The 20,364-nt window shown below is 39.0% G+C and overlaps 1 pseudogene; it reads left to right on the plus strand.

Annotated features, from left to right (window-relative positions):
- LOC102180920 lies at window positions 1,537-13,864 on the plus strand (annotated as a pseudogene).

The following is a 20,364-nucleotide window of genomic DNA, read 5'->3' on the forward strand; positions in this document are numbered from 1 at the left end:
TTACATGCGTTCCCAAACATGAATCTCCTTAGGAACATGGTAATGAAAATTCTACTCTTAGACTCCTTTCTCCACATACCAAAAGTTATGAGAGTTGTTAATGAGAATGACCTTTGAAAAGCTTTATATGAAAGTTAGTAACTGTATAAATACACAGTGAAAGCAGACAAATTTAAGGGTTTTGCTTAAGAAATACATATCAGAAAAGTGATATCTATAGGTATCATATTTAGCAATGATGATTCATGCTTCTTATGACATATCTGTAATTTAGGTACTTTGTCATTAGGGAGATAATTGGGCCATTGTTTCATATTATGATCTGAAAATAGACCTAACAATAATAATAGTTAAAGCAGCTATTGAGCATTTACTCTGGACTATTCAAGGTGCTATGGCGCAGACTTCACCACAGATGAATTAATCAGAACCTCTATGGGAGGAACGTAGCCACCAATAATTTTTAAATGCTCCAGGAGATTATAATATACAAAAAATATTGAGAACTATTGTCTTAGGGCCTGAAGTCCAATAAAAAAAAAAAAAGAACAAAAGAACAAATTCCAGACACCTAGGGGTTTCTCTGGTGGCTCAAAGGGTGAAAAATCTGCCTGCAATGCAGGAGACCCGGATTTCATCCCTGGGTCAGAAAAAAAATCCCCTAGAGAAGGGAATGGCCACCGATTCCAGTATTTTAACCTGGAGAATTCATGGACAGAGAATCCTGGGAGCCTACAGTCCATGGAGTCCCAAAGAGTTAGACACAACTGAGTGACTAAATGTAGTGCCATTTCACATTTTTATAGGAACAGACTTCTTGAAAACTAATAATAATGCATTGTCCCATATTACATTTACAACCACCTTAGGGACTGATATCATTCATTTTCTCAACTTTCAGTATAGTAATTGACTTGTAACTCAATGATATTGTTGTAACTACCATATCCCCCTGACACTGCATCAGTTTGAGACAGATTACCATATATTCACATTAAGTCAATATTTAGGACTTGCAGAAGTGATAGAATTTCATTTCTGAAAGAAAACATATCTCCAATATTAATTCTACTGCTTATTACTTACAGGATTGAGACTCTCAGACTTCCTCCTGCATAAGCCTCACCTGGAGATATAATGATACACAGATCACTGGGCCCCATCCCAAAGTTTATGATTTGGTAGCTCTGGGGTGAGACTTGACAATTTGCATCTCTAATATCTTCAGGTGATGCCAATGATGCTGATCCATGGACTAGACATTAAGATCTACTGCTATAAGATATTTGAAAAACAAGAAAGAGATAAGCGTTTTATATCTTGCCTGCCTTTCCCTCACATCTCCATGATCCTCAATATACACAGGGTCTGATATTCTTCCCAAAATAAACAACAGGATGAGGAGTCGTTCATCAAGAAGGATCCCAGAATCATTCATCTGGCCTCACAAAGTCAAACTAGCTTCACCAAGCAGTGCAAGATGCAGCCTTTCATGCAATTCTCTCTCGTCCCCACAGGTTCCCCAACCAGATGAGGATGGCTGCAGAAAATCACTCTATAGTGACAGAGTTCATTCTTGGAGGTTTAACAAATCGACCAGAGCTCCAGCTCCCCCTCTTCTTCCTCTTCCTTGGGATCTACTTGGTCACCATGGTAGGGAACCTGGGCATGATAACCCTTATTTGTCTGAACGCTCAGCTTCACACCCCCATGTACCATTTCCTCAGCAACCTGTCCTTTGTGGATCTCTGCTACTCCTCTGTCATCACCCCTAAGATGCTGGTGAACTTTGTGTCAGAGAAGAACACCATCTCCTATGCAGGGTGCACGTCGCAGCTCTACTTCTTCCTGGTGTTTGTCGTTGCTGAGTGTTACATGCTCACAGAGACGGCCTATGTTGCCATCTGAAGCACTTTTCTTTACAACATCATGTCTCATTGAGCCTGCTTCCTGCTATTGGCTGGGGTCTATGTCATGTCACTCATTGACTCAACCATATAGAGACTAGCATCATGTTGAAACTGTCCTATTGTGAGATATTCATCAGTCATTATTACTGTGACATACTTGTCACATGAAGCTCTCCTGCTCTAGCACCTATCCTATTGGTATGATAGTACTCTTTTTGGCTGGATTTGACATCATAGTCACCACCTTAACAATCCTTGTTGCCTATACCTTCATCCTGTCCAGTATCCTCCACATCAGCATCACAGAAGAAAGGCCTAAAGCCTTCAGCACCTGCAGCTCCCACTTTGCTGCCATGGGGCTGTTCTATGGAATGACCACCTTCATGTACTTGAAACCCACAACAGCCAGTTCCCTGGCCCAGGAGAACGTGAACTCTATGTTTTACACTGCATGATCCGCATGCTGAACCTGTTGATCTACAGTTTGAGAAATAAGGATGTAAAGGCTGCCATGCAGAAATCTCTGAGAGGAAAAATGTTTTAAGGAAAATGTTACTATTCTTTCTTAGTTTTAAAAGTAAGTTGTTATGAATCCCAGAGAGGAACCCTATGAATGCTCCTTCTCTGCATGGCTGAGAGACTGCTTCTTGCTCCTTCCTGCCTTCTTTCTGCCCACCCTTTCCTCTGATTTCTTCATCTTTTCTCTCATTTGGAAAGCATTTTCTACATCCTGACTCCCATAGGCAAACTCCATCTTCTTAATTGAAATTTAGCATTAATTTTGAACATTCACAGACTCACACATAGAGAAACTAGTGTTTACCAGTGAGGAGAGGAAAGAAGGGACAAGAAGAGTCTATTATGAACAACTATATGACAATAAAATGGATAACCTGAAAGAAATGGACAGATTCTTGGAAAAGCTCAATCTTCCAGGACTAAACCAGGAAGAAATAAAAATTATGAAAAACCCAATTACAAGCACTGAAATTGAAGCTGTGATCAAAACTTTCCCTAAAAACAAAAGCCCAGGACCAGATGGCTTCACAGGAGAATTCTATCAAACATTTAGAAAAGAGCTAATGCCTATCCTTCTAAAACTCTTTCAAAAAATTGCGGAGGAATGAACACTTCCAAATTCATTCTACGAGGCCACCATCACCCTGATACCAAAACCAGACAAAGACAACACACACACAAAAAGAAAACTACAGCCGATATCACTGATGAACATAGATACAAAAATCCTCAACACAATTTTAGCAAACAATTCAGTAACACATCAAAAAGCTCATACACCATGATCAAGTTTGGTTTACCCCAGGGATGCAAGCATTCTTCAATATACACAAGTCAATCAATGTGATACATCATATTAACAAATTGAAAGATAAAAACAATATGATGATCTCAATAGATGAAGAAAAAACCTTTGACAAAATTCAGCACCCATTTATGATTAAAACTCTTCAAAAATGGGCATAGAAGGAACCTACCTCAACATAGGACAGGCCATATATGATAAGCCTACAGAAAACATTAGTCTCAATGGTGAAAAACTTAAAGCATTCCCTGTAAGATCAGGAACAAGACAAAGATGTCCATTTCTGCCACTATTATTCAACATAGTTCTGGAAGTCTTAGCTACAGCAATCAGAGAAGAAAAAGAAAGGAATCCAGATCAGAAAAGAAAAAGTAAAACTCTCACTGTTTGAAGATGACATGATAATGTACATAGAAAACCCTAAAGATAGTATCAGAAAATTACTAGAGCTAACCAGTGAATTTAGCAAAGCCGCAGGATACAAAATCAATGCACAGAAATCACTTGCATTTCTATATACTAACAATGAAAAATCAGAAAAAGAAATTAAGGAATCAATCCCATTCATCATTGCAACAAAAATAATTAAGTATCTAGGAATATACTTACCCAAGGAGACAGAAGAACTGTACAGAGAAAATTATAAGACACTAATGAAAGAAATCAAAGATGATATAAACAGATGGAGAGCTATTCCATGTTCCTGGGTAGGAAGAATCAATATTGTGAAAATGACTATATGACCAAACGCAATCTAGAGATTCAATGTGATCCCTATCAAATTACAAATGGCATTTTTCACAGAACTAGAACAAAAAATTTCACAATCCATATGGAAACACAAAAGGCCCCAAAAAGCCAAACCAGTCTTGAGAAAGAAGAATGGAGCTAGAGGAATCAGCCTTCCTGACTTCAGATTATACTACGAAGCTACAGTCATCAGTAGTCATTTTTGTGCCAGTATGGTACTGGCACAAAAACAGAAATATAGATCAATGGAACAAGATAGAAAGCCCAGAAATAAACCCATGCACACACCTATGATACCTTATTTTTGACAAAGGAGGCAAGAATATACCATGGGGCAGATACAGCCTCTTTAATAAGTGGTGCTGGGAAAACTGGAGAGCTACGTGTAAAAGAATGAAATTAGAACACTTCCTAACATCATACACAAAATAAACTCAAAATGGATTAAAGACCTAACTGTAAGACCAGAAGGTATAAAACTCTTGGAGGAAAATGGGCAGAAACTTGATGACATAAATCAAAGCAAGATCCTCTATGACCCATCTCCCAGAGTAACAAAATTGAAAACAAAAGTAAACAAGTGGAACCTTTTAAACTTAAAAGCTTTTGCACAGCAAAGGAAACTAAGAAAGCTGAAAAGACAGTCTGCCAGGAGCCAGCACGGGAGATCCCACCCATGACAAGGTCATGGAGGACTGGAGGGACTCCCTGGGCCATCCCACCCATGACAAGGTCATGCAGAAGAGTCCTGATAAGCAAGGCCTCAGGACTCGACACACCCTCTGGACCTGCTCGAGCATCTACCCCAAAACCAGAATCTGTCTGTCTTGCTATTTTATGCCTTTCACCAATTCTTCTGACATTAACAGGGGGCTATCCCCAACCACCTTTCTCTGGAAAAAATCAACTTAGGGCTCTAGTTGATAAATCTCCTGGGCATGAAAAGAGTGTTTCAAACCCCCTGTTAGCATTCTAGCTTACTTGGCAGGTTTATCCAGACTCTTGCAACATTTTTGAGCCAATGCTTGCTGCCAAGTTCTCACATCCCTTATCCATTGTGTTCCTGGAAGTGCATATAGTCAGGATGTACAAAAAACAAGCAGCAGCTTTAGCATTAACAACATTAGATTTTGAGTTAATAAGTTCTTTCTTTGCTGTAACCCACTGAATCTTTGCTCCATAAAAATGTAAAAAAAAAAGTACTCTGTACTTTAAGTGTGATGCAGGCTAAGAATTTAAGAAAAAACACCTTAAGGGAAAATTATTGTTCTGTCTGACCAACCTTTATCAAAAAGCAGTCATAAAATATCAACAGGCCTCCGGGCCAGAAGATAATGTACAAAAAATAAGACTCTCACAGGAAGGAACCTGATATCGATAAAAGTTAATACTGATGAAATGTTGAGTTGACTCTGCATTTTTCACCTTGCTGTATGTACAACTCAGGGTATAAAGCCCTCTCTGAAAATAAAGTGAAGGGCCCTGCTCACCGAAGAAGCTTGGTCTCCCCGTGTTTTTCTTCCTTTCTCTCTTTCTTTCTTTCTCTCTCTTACTCTCTTTTTCAGGCTGATCCCTTGGAGCATAAAGGCCCTCTGCGTTAATATCAGCCTCTTTCTCTCTTCTATTTTCTTATCTACAACATTCTTCCCTTATCTCTCTCTAAATCATTTGCCAACACCGTTTCTCCTTCAGGTTCCCCTGGATCCTGTGGTGGCTGGACCCCAGCAACAGTCCTCAGAATGGGAGAAAATAATAGCAAATGAAACAACTGACAAAGGATTAATTTCCAAAATATGCAAGCAGCTCATGCAACTCAATAACAGAAAGACAAAAAACCCAATCAAAATGTGGGGGAAAGACCTAAACAGACATTTCTCCGAAGAAGACATAGAGATGGCTACCAAACACATGTAAAGATGCTCAACATCGCTCATTATTCAGTTCAGTTCAGTCACTCAGTCGTGTCTGACTCTTTGTGACCCCATGAACTGCAGCACGCCAGGCCTCCCTATCCATCACCAACTCCTGGAGTCCACACAAACCCATGCCCATTGAGTCAGTGACGCCATCCAACCATCTCATCCTCTGTCACCCTCTTCTCTTCCTACCCTCAATCTTTCCCAGCATCTGGGTCTTTTCCAGTGAGTCAGCTCTTTGCATCAGGTGGTCAAAGTATTGGAATTTCAGCTTCAGCATCAGTCCTTCCAATGAACACCCAGGACTGATCTCCTTTAGGATGGACTGGTTGGATCTCCTTGCAGTCCAAGGGACTCTCAAGAGTCTTCTCCAACACCACAGTTCAAAAGCATCAATTCTTCTGCACTCAGATTTCTTTATAGTCCAACTCTCACATCCATACATGACTACTGGAAAAATCATAGCCCTAACTAGATGGACCTTTGTTGAAAAAGTAATGTCTCTGCTTTTTAATATGCTGTTCAAGTTGGTCATAAGTTTCCTTCTTTTAGTTTCATGGAGTAAGCATCTTTTAATTTCATGGTTGCAATCACCATCTGCAGTGATTTTGGAGCCCAGAAAAATAAAGTCTGACACTGTTTCCACTGTTTCCCCATCTATTTCCCATGAAGCGATGGGACCAGATGCCATAATCTTAGTTTTCTGAATGTTGAGCTTTAAGCCAACTTTTTCACTCTCCTCTTTCACTTTCATCAAGAGGCTCTTTAGTTCTTCTTCACTTTCTGCCTCAAGGATGGTGTCATCTGCATATCTGGGGTGATTTATATTTCTTCCTGGAATCTTGATTCCAGCTCGTGTTTCTTCCAGCCCAGCATTTCTCATGATGTACTCTGCATATAAGTTAAATAAGCAGGATGACAATATACAGCCTTGACATACTCTCTTTATATTTGGAACCAGTCTGTTGTTCCATGTCCAGTTCTAACTGTTGCTTCCTGACCTACATACAGATTTCTCAAAAGGCAGGTCAGGTGGTCTGGTATTCCCACCTCTTTCAGAATTTTCCACAGTTTATTGTGATCGACACAGTCGAAGGCTTTGGCATAGTCAATAAAGCAGAAATAGATGTTTTTTCTGGAACTCTCTTGCTTTTTTGATGATCCAGCAGATGTTGGCAATTTAGAGAAATGCAAATTAAAACTGAATGAGATATCATCTCGCACCAGTCAGAATGGCCATCATCAAAAAGTCTATGAACAATAAATGCCAGAGAGGGTAGGGAGAAAAGGCAACGCTCTTGAACTGTTGGAGGGAATGTAAATTGATACAGCCACTATGGAAGATGGTGATGCGATTCCTTAAAAAACTAGGAATAAAACCACTACATGACCCAACAATCCCACTCCTAAGCAGCTACTCTGAGGAAACCAAACTTGAAGCAGATACATGTATTCCATTGTTCATTGCAGCACAATTTATAATAGCTAGAACATGGAAGCAACCTAGATGTCCACTGACAGATGAAAGGATAAAGAAGTTGCTGTACATACACACAGTGGAATAATACTCAGCCATAAAAAGGAATGCATTTGATGAGATGGATGAACCTAGAACCTATTATACAGAGTGAAGTGAGTCAGGAAGAGAAAGATAAATATTGTATTCTAACAAATATATATGGAATCTAGAAGAATGGTACTGAAGAACTAGGGCAGCAGGGAGAAAAAGACATGGAGAATAGACTCATGGACATGTGGAGAGGGGAGGAGAGGGTGAGATGCATGGAAAGAGTAACATGGAAAGTTACATTACCATATGTAAATAGATAGCCAATTGGAATTTGCTCTGTGTCTCAGGATACTCAAACAGGGGCTCTGTAGAAACCTAAAGGGGCAGGATGGGGAGGGAGATGGGAAGAAGGTTCAAAACGGAGGGGTTATATGTATAACTATGGATGATTCATGTTGAGGTTTGACAGAAAACAACAAAATTGTTTAAAGCAATTATCCATCAATTAAATAAATAAATAAATAAGAATACTAGAGTGGTTGTGATTTCCTCCTCCAGAGGATCTTCCTGATGCAGGGATCAAATAGACAACTCTTATGTATCCATAACTATAAGTTTAGTTCAGTTGCTCAGTCACGTCCAACTCTCTGCAACCCCAAGGACTGCAGCATGCCAGGCTTCCCTGTCCATCACCAACTCCTGGAGCTTGGTCAAACTCAAGTCTGTTGACTTGGTGATGCCATCCAACCATCTTATCCTCTGTCATCCCCTTCTTCTCCTGTCTTCAATCTTTCCCAGCATCAGGGTCTTTTCCAATGAGTCACTTCTTTTACTGTAAGTGGAGTATACTACAAAAAATATCGAATAAGTATGTATATCCAAAACTAATATTGTATATCAATTACACCTCAATAAAACATTAAACTTTGAACAGTGATTTTGAAATGCACATTTTATTAATTTTTATGTAGAAAATATTACCTAATTTACAATCTACTTTCTGCACTTGGGGGTACACAAGGCAGAGACAGGTGGAATGAAAGTCTCCAGCAAGTGATGTCCAGAACCTTCCTCATCTAGACATCTTCCTCTTCTCTCCTCACTTCTCTCTAATGATCTCTATATAAGGACTCCTACGTGATCCCTTCATGTAACTGAGTAACAATAATAATGATGTCAGCCACTAACATCTTTTTCAACCTCTACCTGAGCCCTGAAACTCTTCTAACACTTTATATGCATTATTTCAGTTACACCTCACAACAGTTAGGTACTACTGTTTTCCCCATTTCACTATGGAAACGTAGTTTAGTAACTTGCTGAAGGTCACACATCTGGTGAACAAAGACACTGGGAATCAAGCCCACGTCTCAGTGACTTTGGAGCCCACTCTCTTGTCTCTCAAATGTCCCCTTTGTTTTAACCTGGCACCTCCTTTGAACAGTCAATCACACCTGCCTGAATTGTGCTCTTCCAATTTCAAATGCCTCCTAAAATCAGTTCCTCAGATCCCCACCATTTATCATCTGCCCTAGTCTCCCCACGTTTATAGGCAACTTCTTCAGAACAAATAAGGAAACAGAGCGGCCAGCTCACCAGGTTTCCTGGCGCTTCACCATGTTTCACACTGGAAGCCCCACCTGGGGAAACCACGCAAACCTAGACAAACCAGGATGATTGCTCATCCAGATCATAAATTGTTGCCAAATCGCTTTCTGCTTAATTGACACAGAGACCTACTGCCAACGTTGCTCAGTAAATCCAGTGGCAATAGGACAAAATTTTCCCTACGCCCCTTTCTTTGTCACAGTATCAAGGATACGTGTTTCAGACTCAGCAGCCTGACACAGTACAATGGATGTATAACATCTTCTCATGTATACCTATTTTTTGGTATTCTGTTTTATCAATCGGTGATTTATAATGAGAAACATATAAAACTCTACTTTTCTGCAGCAAAAGGGAATAAATACAGTGAATGATTTTGTTAGAGTTGATTTAATGACTAAAGAAAGTGTGAGGATGCCAGGAAAGTGACTTCAGAATTGATGTGACTCCCAGCTGCTACTGTGACCACTGCCACCACAAATAAAGCCTCACATAAAAGCCACTCAAAAATCAGTGAACAGCTGAACCTTGGGATCAAACATCATCTGGAAGCCTGTTAGAGATGCAAATTTGGGATCCCTACTTCACATCTACAAAGTTACTGAGTGGAGCCCAGTAATCTGTGTTGTAATAGATATCCTGGTGATTCCAATGTACACTAAAAAGTGAGAACCACCTCATTCCCACCTTTCAAATCTCATCAAAAAATACATTTAAAAATTAGTGGGAGCTAATTCATACCCATGGCTCTAGCTAGAGGGAACACTGGGATATGTAATTTTCAGCTTTTTACCTGAGTAGAACCAGGGAAGAATACATATGGAAAGAGCCATTCCCAACTACCCACTCCACCTACTTTTCCTGCAGAGAAGGGCACTCCACACTGGGGAGCACCGTTCTCACTCCCTGTGAGGAGTCACAGGCCCCCGAATCATCTTCCTGGTGAAGTGGAAATGGCCCTTCCCTCTTTCCTCTACAAAATACTTATGTATTTAAACTTTTTTTTTTCCTTCCAGTCTCTTTTGGTTGGTGTATTAAGGGGAAATGGCTTCCCAGACAGCTCAGTGGTAAAGAATCCATCTGCCAATACAGGAGACTTGGGTTTGATCCCTGGGTTGGGAAGATCCCCTGGATAAGGAAATGGCCACTGACTCCAGTATTCTTGTCTGAAGAATCCCAGGGACGGGGGAGCCTGGCAGACAACAGTCTGTGGGGTCACAAGGAAACAGACACAATTACAAAGCATGTCTTAAGTCCAGAGCAACCCAGTTTGGGAGCTCTTTGGAGAGCCTGCTCTCCCACAGGCTGAGTACCTTCTAGAAGATGAAGAGTGAACGTGCCCTGGAAGTGTCCACCAGCATGTCCTACTTCTATGAGATCCTAAAGTTCAGAGCAAGGATGAGACTCGTTGCTCCACCACTCTTTGTGGGGAAGAGGAGCAGAGAGACATGTTCCTGCCAATATTAACCCGAGCTCCCCTGTGTCCTGATCTTCCCTGTCCTGTGCCCCTGGGACAGGCAGGTACACCTGACCTGGGCTGATGAGGGTTTAGTGCACAGGATCTCTGGAGAAGAGCCATTTTTTATATAAATAGTTTTGTGTATATCAAAACTACACTTTTTGTTGGTTACTAGTCATCCATTGCCTGAATATATCCACAAATTTGTTTCCTCACCTCTTGCTGGAAAGTTGGTTATTTCCACTTTGGGCTATGACGAATAAAGAAGAGACAAGCATTCATGTAAAAAACTCTTTATGATCATATATTTTCATTTAGCTTGGATGCATATCTAGCAGTGGAATTGTTTGACCATACACAAGTTCATAAGAAACTGCCAAAAGACTTTACTAAGAGATGGTTTAGTAATTTTCCAACAGCAGTGAACATCTAATCTATTGTGAGTAGGAGCCACAAAGGAGAAAACCAAAGCATGGGAGAAAACAATGAAAACAATAATGCAAGGAAAATTGCTAATTGTGAATCAGATATTTGGAAAAGACATACTGAAAAAAATCGTACCTACCTAAAAAAATTGAAGAATGAATATCAAGACATATCCTCATAAAGTTGAGAACCATGGAGTATAGATGTTTTTTAGTTCTTTCTTTTTTAATATAAATTTATTTATTTTAACTGGAGGTTAATTACTTTACAATATTGTATTGGTTTTGCCATACATCAACATGAATTCACCACAGGTATACACATGTTCCCCATCCTGAACCCCGCTCCCTTCTCCCTCCCTGTACCATCCCTCTGGGTCGTCCCAGTGCACCAGCCCCAAACATCCAGTTCTTTCTTAAAGAGCTAGAAAAAGTGACTAGCCCAAAAGAAATGAGCCCCTGTAGGAATCCACTTTGACCTTAAGACACCATTTCATCACTAAAAGAAAACGACTCTCTTAAAGACATGGTTGATTTCTGGTCTGAAGAACGGAATTGACAAGAGGAGCTCAGAACATCTTGTCATATCAGATAAAAGTTAATATAATAAGAGACTAGAGACTAATAGTCCTGTGTCCAAAAAGACTCAAGAAGCTAGCTGAAGAGAATTCCTCAGGACAAAGAGAGAAAATTGTGAGCAATAAAATGAGAATAAATGCAATGGACTGAAATGCATAAAATATGACCAAATTAATGAGATTATAAAGATATAATCTCCATATATATAAACACCAATCTTGGAGTGTAAGACAGCAAACAATTATTTAGAAAATGAGAATGAAGGTGATTCAAGTGTTCTTATATGAACTGTGGTGGTTGATACTCAATCCGTGCATGTGATAAAATTACTTTGAAGTACATTTACAAATGAACCGGGTGCAATCAGAGTTCAGTGGACTATCTGTTGCAACATACAATATTCCACATGTAATATTGTACAATATTGTACTATAATTGTGCAAAATGTTAACATTGGGCTAGCTATTTAAAGGATACATAGCATCTATCTATATATTATTTCTTGTACCTCCATGTGAGTATATTGTACAATTATCTCAAAAGCTTAATTTATAATCTGAATTAGCAACACTTTCATAGATGATAGATGAATGTATTCTTGAAAAGTACATTTTCTTTTAAACATATTTCCCTTATGAAGGACAAAATGCTCATGCAGAGTTATTAAAAGCCTACCTTCTTATGTCCCTCAACCTCCTGCAATTCTAACATTACTCATCTAAAGGTGCAGGAGAAAAGTGAAAATTTTAGCATTCCTTATAAACTGGCATTTCTTTACTGAAATTATACAGTTTTTTATTAAAATATTTGCATTTGTTTTAAAGACACTTTAAACACTTAAAGTCTAGCTGATGTGCCTAATAGTGAATAACTAATGATGAGTAAAAACTGTAATAATGGTAGTGACTAATGATGATGTCAATGGTAATGACCAAGTTGGTTGTGGGTGTTTGTGGTGATGCTGGTGGAAGTGGTGACGTTGATGTTAATGATGACGATGTTAATTATGTTAATGATGATGATGATGGATTTGTTGGGTGTAAAATATTTGAAAGGATGTATTAGATTATAGTTTCTCAAGCAGCAAGTTGACTTCCCCAGTAAAAGGAAAACTAACACACTTGGGACACAAAAACACAGAATCCAGGGTCCTAATTGCTCCTTTTCTAAGGACTCCAGTCTCTGAAGTGACTCCACCCCAGGAGAGCCTTTATCCATATACCCACATATTTCAACAGGTCTCCAAGTCTCCCCATCTCAGTGACCATATTTCATTACATAAGCCTGTGTGATCTTTTCATTTCCTATGATTTACTTCCTGACTGTTGAAACCAAAGCATATCCTAAAATTTCCAGTAGAGTGTGTTCCATTTTTCATCAGCACAAGTATTTGATTGTCAGAAAAACATCTCTTTCATGAACTCTTGTTTCTGATACAAGCTATTTGCAATCATGTTTAGTTTCATCTCTAAGGTAAGGGTTTTTTCTTGTGCCCTATGTTCTTATGGGCAGCAATCCAAAGCCTCTGTTGGTCTGCTAGAACTGGAGTAATAATTACAGTGACTAATATCAAGTATAGGCTCCTGTTTTCCTATTTTATGATATTAGATAAACAATGGGATAAAATCATAAGGGATTTGATTTAGGTCATACCAGAATGGTCTAGTGGTTTTCCCTATGTTCTACAATTTAAGTCTGAATTTGGCAATTAGAAGTTCGTGATCTGAGCCACAGTCAGCTCCCGGTCTTGTTTCTGCTGACTGTATAGAGCTTCTCCATTTTTGGCTGCAATTCATGGGGTCGCAAAGAGTCGGACACGACTGAGCGACTGAACTGAACTGAACTGAACTGAACTGAACTGAACTGAACTGATGGGATAAAATAAGTCATTCAACAACCATCGGCAGGAAGACACTGGAACTCTCAAAAAAAGATGCCCTTCATCCAGAGACAAAGGAGAAGCTGCAAAGAAACGGTAGGAGGGGCACAATCATGATAAAATAAAATCCTAAACCTAACAGTCCTAACTTCCTATGCCTTCATCCTGTCCAGTATTCTCCTCATCAGCATCACAGAGGGAAGGTCCAAAGCCTTCAGCACCTGCAGCTCCCACTTTGCAGCCACGGGGATTTTCTATGGAATTATTGCCTTCCTGTACTTAAAACCCTCCACAGCCAGTTCCCTGGCCCAGGAGAACACGGCCTCCATGTATTACACCACAGTGGTCCCCATACTGAACCCCCTGATCTACAGCTCGAGGTATAAGGAGGCAAATGTGGCCATCCAGAAGACTCTGAGGGGAAAATTATTTTCAGGCACATGTCATCGTTCTTGCTCAAATTTAAGAATAAGTTGTTATGAATCCCAGAGGGAAGCCCTCTGAATCCTTGCCCACTGCGGAAAGGAAACAGTCCCTTCTCTGCATAGCTGGGTGACTTCTCCTGCCTCCTTCCCTCCTCCTTCTTGCCCTCTCTCTTCTCTCATCTCTATTTAAAACCAGCTGATATTATGCTTATTTTCCTTATTTCAGATGCCTTTTCTCTATCCTGAGTCCTTTGGTAAACTCTACTAGCTAAATTGTAATTTAATGTGACTTTTTTTCAAGTTTCACAGACTCACAGATAGAGAAAAAAGAGTGATTACCTGGGGTGGTGGGGGAGAAGAGAGTCAGGGGATTAAGCATACAGCTACTATGCATAAAATAAATAAGCATGGCCAGTATTATATAGTTACTTTAAACGGAGTCACGTATAAAAATGTTGTCCATCTGAAACAAATATAATATTGTAAATCAACTACCTTTCAATAAATTAAACTTTAGCTGAGTTTGAGAGTCATTCACTGTTTAATCTTCTTCTACGTAGAAAATATTTCTCAACCCACTTCCTAGTTTTTTCCACTTGGAAGTACACAAGGCAGAGACAGCTGGATCTGAGAGTGACCAGGAAGTGAGGTCCAGAGTCTTTCTCACCTAGACTTCCTCCTCTCCTCTTTTCCACTCCTCCCTACTTATTCCTGCCCAAGAACTTCTACCTGATCCCTTTATATGAATTTCTTAGTCACAGTAATAATAATGCTAGCCACTACCATGTTTGGGGCACCTACTCTGAGCCACACAACTCTTCTAAATGCCTTCTTGCAATTACAATTCGCAACAGTTAGACACCATGTCTTACGTCTCCTGCATTGGCAGGCAGGTCCTTCACCTGGGAAGCCCTCACTGGTGTGTGCTTGTCTCAGACTAATAATATTGTACACATTATGTCAATTATACTACAATAAAATGGGTCTCTTTTTAAAAAAAAAAGGAGTGCATCTTAACACTCAAAATGAATCAATAATTGCAGAATGTGAGATCATATATAAATACCTTTTACAAATAAAAGAAATGGGGCTAAGTCACAAGTCCAAAGTGTGGAATCTCCCCTCTATCCCTAAATTCAAGCAGCCACTGTCTTATTTTCTATAGTTTTCCCTGATCAGTGTACATAATACGGACCCTACGGTGTCTGATACATTTTGCCCAGCACAACACTTTCTAGGTCTTTCATATTGTTGTGTGTATCAGTCATTTATTTCTTGTTCATTAGTAACAATCCATTGCTTGTATAGATCCACAAATTGTTTCCCGCCTGTTGAAGGACACTTGGTAGTTTCCAGTTTGAACTACTGTGTATAAAGGATATATAAGCATTTATGGACAGAACTCTTCGTAAACCGATGTTTTCATTTACCTTAGATAAATATCTAAGAATTCTTTGGCCATAGGCAAGTTTAAAAGAAACTACCAAACAATCCTACAAAGAGGTTGTTTAATTTTACTTTCCATTAGCACTGTATAAGAAGTTTGCTTGCTCTCCATTCCCAACAAAATGATGTTGTCACATTTTCAAGTGTTAACATCTCTAGTGGGTATCTAGTGAAAGTGTTAGTCACCCAGTCGGGTCTGGCTCTTTGCAACCCATGTAATGTAGCCAGGCTTCTCTACCCATGAAATTCTCCAGGCAAGAAAATGTTATTGCAATGGACTGAAACACATATGAAACATGGTTAAAGATACTAAAGAAAAATAACTAGCTTTCTCTGGTAGATAATGATGGTACAGAGAGGGAAGAGGGAGGGGGTTCAGGATGGGGAACACATGTATACCTGTGGCAGACTCATGTTGATGTATGGCAAAACCAGTACAATATTGTAAAGTAATTAACCTCCAATTAAAATACATACATTTATATTTAAATAAATAAATAAACCTATCAGAGGCTTGCTTAAAAAAAAAGAAAGAAACTAAATTATTATTTTGAAAATTAGAAAATGAAGGTGAGGTAGATGTTTCTATATGAACTGTGGTGTTGGATACACTATCTGTGCATGTGATAAAATTGCTTTGAGGTTAATTTACATACACACAAATGAGTATAAATTAAAATGGGGAAATCTGAAGAAGATCAATCGATATGTGGGGCTTCCCCAGTGGCTCAGAGGGAAAAGAATCTTCCTGCAATGGGGAAGATGAGGGCTCAATCCCTGGGTGTGGAAGATCCCCTGGAGAAGGGAATGGCTACCCACATCAGTATTCTTGCTTGGCAAATTCCAAGGACATCCTGGGTGTGATATTGTATTATAACTTTTCAAATTGTTCCCATTGGGGGAAACTGCTCAAAGGTACACAGGACCTCTCTCTATTATTTCTTGCATCCCTATGTGAATCTACAATTAACTCAAAAGAAAAAGTTTAATTTAAAAATCTTCACTAGCAGCATTTTCACAGATAATATTTTATTGAATGTAGTCTTGAAAAGGACACATTCTTCTCAGCATATTTTCCTTATGAATGAGAATATACAAGTGAAGAATTCTTATAAATCTACCTTCTTATGCCCTCAACCTCCTACCATTCTACACAGTCAATCTAGAGGTCCAACAGCAAGATGACAAATTCAGCACTCCTTATGAATTAACGTTCCTTTAGTGAAATTACACACTTTTATTAAAATAGTCAACTCTATTTCTTTAATGCTTTCAAGTATGCCTTTTAATCATAGTTGATTATGCTTGATCATGAATAACTAATGATGAGTAACAACAATAATGACAGTGACTGACGATGGTGTTGACAATAATAACCGCGGGGGTTGTGGGGCTGGTGGTGCTGCTTGTAATGAGGATAATGTGGATGGTGATGGACTCATTGATGGTAAATTACTTGAAAGGAGGCATTAGACTGTAGTTTCTCCAACAGCAAGTTGACTTCCCCAATAAAAGGAAAATTAACACACTTGGGACCCAAGAACATAATTCACAGCCCAAGTGTAAATCAAAACTCTAATTGTCCTTTGCTAAGGGCCCCAGTCTGAAGTGACTGCCTCCCAGGAGAAGTTCTGCTCATATACATATAAACACACCCACATATCTCCCTACCTCACGGACCATTTTTTCATGATGGTGTGGGCCCCTTTCAGTAAATTTAGGATTAGATGTAAATCTATATGGTCCTCTCATCTCCTAATATTGATTTCCTAACTGTCAAAATTGAGGCATTTCCAAATACTTCCAGGAGACTGAGTACAGCTGTACATCAGCAGAGGTATTTGATTACAGTTTAAACAATTCTATGAGAAAAATATTCTTTCATCACCTCTTGTGTCTGATGCAGGCTATTTTCAACCCTGTGTTTACCTTCATCCCCTGGTGGTTTTTCTTTGTGTGCTGTGTTCTCCTGGGCGGCAATCCTGAGGCTCTGAAAGTCTGGTAGAACTGGAGGTAGGAATTGTAGTGACTGATATCAAATATGGGGTCATGTTTTCCTATTTTATATTGTTAGAGGATTGCAATAATTAAGTCAATGCTGTCTAGGATTTTCCCATCTGCACCTCACGAAGTAAATACTGTTCAGTCTATATGGCCCTGTGATTTCTGGCAATGGTATATTCTAGGTGGATTTTCTGTTTCTTAAGTTTTAAGAGGTGGAATTTGAGTAGAAGGGAATTTGTAAGATATTTTTAATCTATTGTTGCTCCTTGCAAAATTTTTTTCTTTTTTACAATTAACAGAAATAATAAAAAAAATCTTAATTACCTTGATAGCAATTATTATAAAGTTAGCAATTTAACCATCAGTAATTTAACATGTAGAGTTTATAGTGCAATTCAGATTTTCTTGTCTTCATGCTATTGATATAATTAAGTATTTTTACACCTAGAAAAAAAATATGTAGTTAGTGCTCAAGATACTATGAGACAATGCATTATAAAGTGATATATTGAAAAAGCAGGTTACAAAGATTATTTAAAATACATGTATGCTTATACACATATAGATACATATGTGAAAGTGAAATGACATGCTCAGTCATGTTGGACTCTGGGACCCTGTGGACTGTAGCCCACCAGGCTCCTCTGTCCATGGGATTCTCCAGGCAAGAATGTTGGAGTCAGTTGCCATGCCCTTCTCCAATGGATGTTCCCAACCCAGGGATAGACCCCTCAGTCTTCTGCATTGCAAGCAGATATTTTACCACCTGAGCCACAAGAGACCCCTGGATAACATATTTTTGTTGATATTCAGTCACCAAGTCATATCCAACTCTTTGCGAACCCATGGACTTCAGCATGCCAGGCCTCCCTGACCCTCATCATCTTCCAGAGTTTGCTCAAGTTCATGTCCATTGAATCGGGGATGCATATATGCACTGAAGGATTGAAAAACACCTAAAACAATAGTAATGACTATTGCTTGTCTCCAAGGAGCCAGAAGGTTATTTTATTTTTGCTTATTTGTATTCTTGATTTTCTGCAATGCACATATACTGGCTTGGTAATTTTTCTTTTTTTTCTTAAATTAATTAATTAGTTTATTTATTTTTGCCTGCACTGGGTCTTTGGAGTTGCACAAGGGATTCTCTAGTTGCATCAGATAAAGGCTACTCTCTAGTTCTGTGTGCGGACTTCTCACAACAGTGGCTGATCTTGTTGCACAGCACAGGATCTAGGGCACAGGCTTCAGTACTTGCAGAACTCAAGCTTAGTAGTTGTGGTGCATGGGCTTAGTTGCTCTGTGCCATGTGGGATCTTCCCAGACCAAGGATCAAACTCATGTTGCCTGCGCTGACAGACAGATTCTTAACTACTGGACCACCAGGGAAGTCCTGATCATTTTTCTTTAATGCATTTGAAATTGGCCTTAAAATCTATCATCTTTGTCCAAAAATTCAATAAGTTAACTTCACTAAATAAAAATAAACTGCTACAAAGAAGATAATCTAGAACAAGGTAACATAGTTTAGTGGACAAATAACAAACTGGTAGACAGAAATCCAAAGGTTTAGTTAGACCCAGTTCTGTGTCTTCCTACTTTTACACCTTCTGGTAACTTATTTAAATTTTAGAGCTTCTGTTTCCTACAGAATAGGAAAATAATATACCATTCCCCTTTGTATATGTATGCAAAAATAAGACATCAAGGATAAAACACTTTCAATCACAACATTGCTTAAACCTCTAGGTGCCTCGATTTGTAAGGCTACACATTTGGGCAAAGGGAAGAGTTCATGATCAGAAGAAAGCAGTTTCAGTTTCAAGTTCTTCATAATTAGAAAGTCTCTGGAAAGTCACTTAGTGTCTGGCACTTCAGTTTTCTCCACATAAACATGTGAATGAAAATTCTACTCTAAACATATTTCTCCTCATATGCAGTATTCTTCAGAGGAGTTAATGAGAATGACTTTTGAAGAGCAGTATACAAAAGTTAGTAACTCTGTAAGTAACCAATTAAAATAGTGCAAATTTAAGACTTTAACTTAAAGAATACCTGTCAGAGAAGGGATATCTATAGGTATCATATCCAGCAATAATGATCCATGCTTCTTAGGACATGTCTGTAACTTAAGTACTTTGTCATTAGGGAGATGATGATTTGATATTATGATCAAAAAATGGAAATAAGAACAATAATAAAGTAGCTGGTGAGCATTTACCCTGGAATAACCTATATGTCAGGGCCCAGTCTTCACGAGAGATGAATTAATTAGAATCTCTCTGGGTAGAACATAGATATCAATACTTTTTACATGTCGCAGGTGTTATAATGGACAGACAATGTTAAGTACCATTTCCTTAGGGCCTGATCCAAGTGAAACACTAGGAAAACATTCCAGACATCTACTGAAAACTCACATTTGTATAAGAAATGACATCTTGAAAAAACAATTCAAACTGCATTATCCCATATTATTTCTACAACCACCTTAGAAATTATTATCCCTCATCTCTTCATCTTTCAGATACAGAAATTGACTTGAAACTCAATAATACTGTTGTAACTACCATATCCCCCTGACACTTCATCAATCTGAGATAGGTTACTGGATGTTCACATTCAGTCAGTATTTAGGACTTGCAGAAATGATAGAAGAATTTCATTTCTGAAACAAAATATATCTCTGATATTAACTCTACTGCTTATTACCTACAGGATTGAGATTCTCAAACATAAACCTTCTTCAGCCTCATCTGGAGACAGTGTGATATGCAGATCACTGGGCCCCATCCCAGAGTTCCTGACTTGGTAGGTCTGGGGTGAGGCCTGAGAATCTGCATCTCTAATGTCTTCATGTAATGCCAATGATGCTGGTCCAGGAACTGCGCTTTAAGACCCACTTAGGCTACTTCAGACCATGAAAGTGGCAGCAGCTCCAGATCTCGCCCCCTTTTTGGCTCATCTTTGAAATACTCAGGGTCTTGTCTTCCTCCCAAAACAAACATCAGGATGAGGGAATATTCTTCAGGAAAGACATCAGGATCGCTCAGCTGGCCCAGATTCTCAAAACTAGCTTCACCAAGCAGTGCAAGAAGCAGCCATTCATGCAATTCTTCTCTCACATCA

This window comes from Capra hircus, chromosome 29 (assembly GCF_001704415.2).
Source record: "Capra hircus breed San Clemente chromosome 29, ASM170441v1, whole genome shotgun sequence".
Taxonomy (NCBI): Eukaryota; Metazoa; Chordata; class Mammalia; order Artiodactyla; family Bovidae; genus Capra; species Capra hircus.